Raw genomic sequence first — 3,990 nt, forward strand, 5'->3', positions numbered from 1 at the left:
GATGGGAGTAAGCACGAAGGGTAGCCCTTAACAGGGGAGAGAGCAGCCTCTGGGGGTCTTGACAAGACGATTATACACGGTCATAGCTTTAAACCAAGGAATACAACACTTTGTATGTTGGTAGTCGTTTACCCTGGCTACGTTTTAGGCAGGGTGGGACCCTCCATGGCCACCTCTCACGGGAAAAAATGCCATAGTCCTTAACATGAAATTTTACACAACGGCAGGTCTATATTGAGGCCACATTTCAAGCAAGGTTAGACCATCACAGGACTCTCGCTATGTAGGGGAGTGAGTCCCTGAGGGTAATGACCAAAGCCTTTGTGCACATTCATGGTTTTTTAACCTAGGAACACAAAATTTTGCATTCTGGTAGATGTTCATCCCAGCCACGTTTAAGCAGGTTGGGATCCCTGACTGCCTCCCCCTCACAGGGGGAAATGTTCCCAGAGGGGCAAAGCCATAGTTTTAACGTAAACAGACAATATGAAACGAAAAAAAGTGATGTATGGCCCAGAGTTAATCAGTGAAACCAGGAATGTGACATTATGCATACCAGTGTGAAAAAGGTTGGGTGATAATTACATCTTTGTTATCTTGACACCTTAAAATATGTACTATCTGTACTATCAGCAACACAAGTCGTCTCCTCTCTGTGTACTTTGAAGATGAATCTGGTGAATTAGAAGCAGCTGACACTGATCTGTGACCAAATAAATTCACTGGTGTCATTTACTACAGATTCATTTCACTGATTTACATTTACCCATGGAAAGGGAAGCAGAAGGGGTGACATGAGTTTTTTTTTTTTACTGATAGTGCAGTGATATACATATGTTTCTCTCTCTCTCTCTCTCTCTCTCTCTCTCTCTCTCTCTCTCTCACACACACACACACACACACACACACACACACACGGCATCGTCGGAGGTGGACGTCTGTACCGGCGCTCCATACCAGCTCAACACGGCCAGAGGCATTACCTAAATAAGTATCTTTGAATGAGTCAAGCTCTGTACCAGGTTAGACTAAATGATTTTTCATTATTAAAAGGGAAAGAAATAATAAGTTTAAATAAGACTGTTTCAAACAACAAAGAACCACGATGCGTTGAGTCAGCTGGGTTTGTTTATACTACAGAAAGACGGGGAAAGCGTGCACACTGTAGGTACATACTCTGTTCATTTAGTATTACAAAATGGATACATACTTCTGTAAAACAAATTTGGAAAAGACAAGGGATAAAAGTAAAAAGCAAAATGATGATTTCTACCAAGAACTAGTTGAAGTGGAGACTCACAATAGACTGGTTGAACGTGTACACAAACTAGAAATGGCTTTCAAAAATGAAATTGATGAAATAAACAAGCAGATGCACTTGCAAAAGGAAGAGATAGAAAAACTGGGAAGGGAGGCCAATAAGAAAGACACAACCATCAGTGAACTAACAGTGGAATTGAATACCCTTAGGAAGAAAGTGAGTGAAATGGGAGGTACAGTAGTTAATCACGAGAGTGTTATGGAAGAGTTAAAAAATGACACAGAGACAATTAGACAAGCAAGCAGTCTTATGGACCAGAGCAGTGATATTGAGGAGAAGATAACACAGGTGAATGAAGCTGCGCAAAGCTACAAAAATGATGTAGAAATCACGTATGCTGAAATGGTGAAAGTAAAGAAAGACTTAGAAACAAGGGTGGAGGAAAAAAACATTAAAAAGGAAGTGAAAAGAATAATCCAAAAAATCCAAAGTTAGTCAGAGATTCAGTAGAAATAAATAAATCAATAGTAATCGCTGGTATTGAAGAGGAAGAAATTAAAAACAAAATCACTAGAGACAAAAAGGAGATGGCAAATGTAATGAGCTTACTGAAAGACGTATCAGAGGAAATCTGTAGTAAAGACATAGAGGAACACAAAAGGTTAGGGAAATACGAGAAAAGCAAGACAAGACCTCTAAAGGTGACTTTCCAGAGTGTAAACACTGTGGAAGAGATACTAAAAAATGCAAAGAATCTTATGGAAAAAGAGGAGTTCAAAAATGTATGGATAAAAAGATATCTAACACAAGAGGAACTGGAATTACTGAAAGAGAAAAGGGAGGAAGCAAAAACAAAAAATGAGGGAAGATCAGAAGAGGACAAGAAGAAATTTTTTTACAAAGTAATAGGATTGCAGGTACGAAAGTGGTACACAAACAGGATGGAAGAAAAAGGAGGAAGTTAGTAGAACCATGTCATGACAAGTATATAAACAAGATGATAAAGTTGATGTACTCAAATGTGGATGGAATGGTATCTATATTACTAGAGATGAATGATTATGTCAGAGAAAATGAACCACAAATAATATGCCTAACTGAGACAAAATTAACACCAAGGATATCCAATGACATACTAAACTTAGAGGAATACAATATATGGAGAAGAGACAGAAATTTAAAAAAAGGAGGAGGAATTATAATATTAACTAAGAAAAATCTAAAAGTCAAGGAAATAAACCTAGATACACCATCACAAGTAGAACTGATTGCAGTAGAGATCGACACATCTGAAGGTAAAGTAATTGTAGCCAATTTGTATATGCCACCCAGATCAAACACATGGGAAAGAGACGAATATGAGGACCTGGCAGAGAGTACAATTCAGAGTATAAGATCCTTGCTACATAAAATGGAAGAGAAATCGGAAAGAATTATACTAACTGGGGATTTCAATACAAATATAAATTGGAATACTCTAGATATAAATAGCCAAGAAAGCTGTTGGGACCAAAAGCTCCTGGATCTCGTACAAGAGTTTTTCTTAACGCAACACGTGAGGGAAACCACTAGAAAAAGAGAACTTGATGTACCTTCAGTGCTAGATCTAATATTTACTAGGCAAGAAAATGACGTTGACAGTTTAATATATCACCCTCCACTCGGCAAAAGCGATCATGCAATACTAAATTATAACTTCAGGATAGCATATGACATAGTAAACAGCAATGACAGTTACAAAAAGAGACTAAACTATAAAAAGGGAAATTATCAAGACCTAAAGAAGTATTTCTTAGAAGTTGATTGGGAGAATGAGCTTAGAGGACAAGATTTAAATGCTGTATATAAAAAATTTTGTGAATTTTATGAAATAGGAGTCCAGAAATACATCCCACAGCACAAAGAAGCAGATAAGAAAATACAGAAATGGTTCAATACAGAATGTAAAAAATCAAAAGAAAGAAGAGATTTGTTGTGGAATAGATACAGAAGACACAATAGTGAAAGGGCGTATAATAATTACAAACAGGCAAGAAACGACTATACAAGAATAAGGAGGGAAGCCCAAAAACAGTTTGAGGATATAATAAATAAAAGTAGTGATCAACCAAAGCTGTTTTACAGCTATATCAGAAGAAAAACCAAAGTAAAAGATATAATACAATCCATCACGGACGAGGGAATCACTTATACACAAGAGAAAGATATTTGTTAAGCACTAAATAAGAATTTCCAATTAGTTTTTACAGAAGAAAAAAATTTTGAGAGGGAATATGTGGAACACGCATGTCCACACATACTACCAGATATACAAATAGCAGAAAAAGTAATACAGGAGGAGTTAAGTAGATTAGACAGAGGAAAAGCAAGTGGTCCTGATGAAATTTCATGTTGGGTATTACGAGAATGTGCAAAGGAGTTAAGTAAACCATTATTTTTAATTTTCAAGAAATCCTTGAGTCAAGGGAAACTACCTGATATTTGGAAAAAAGCAAATATAGTCCCCTTATTCAAGAAAGGAAATAGACAAAATCCTCTCAACTACCGACCAGTATCACTGACCAGTGTTGTAAGCAAGGTATTACAAAAACTTATAAGAAAAGCTTGGGTAAATCATCTAGAAGAACACAGTATGATAACAGAAAGACAGTTTGGTTTCAGAAAAGGAAAATCATGTGTTACTAATCTGTTGAGCTACTATGACAGAGTAACAAACACAATACAGGAAA

The sequence above is a fragment of the Coenobita brevimanus genome, unplaced genomic scaffold (assembly GCF_032717465.1).
Source record: "Coenobita brevimanus isolate Jiangsu-jjx unplaced genomic scaffold, ASM3271746v2 jjx.HiC_scaffold_192, whole genome shotgun sequence".
In the NCBI taxonomy this organism is placed as follows: domain Eukaryota; kingdom Metazoa; phylum Arthropoda; class Malacostraca; order Decapoda; family Coenobitidae; genus Coenobita; species Coenobita brevimanus.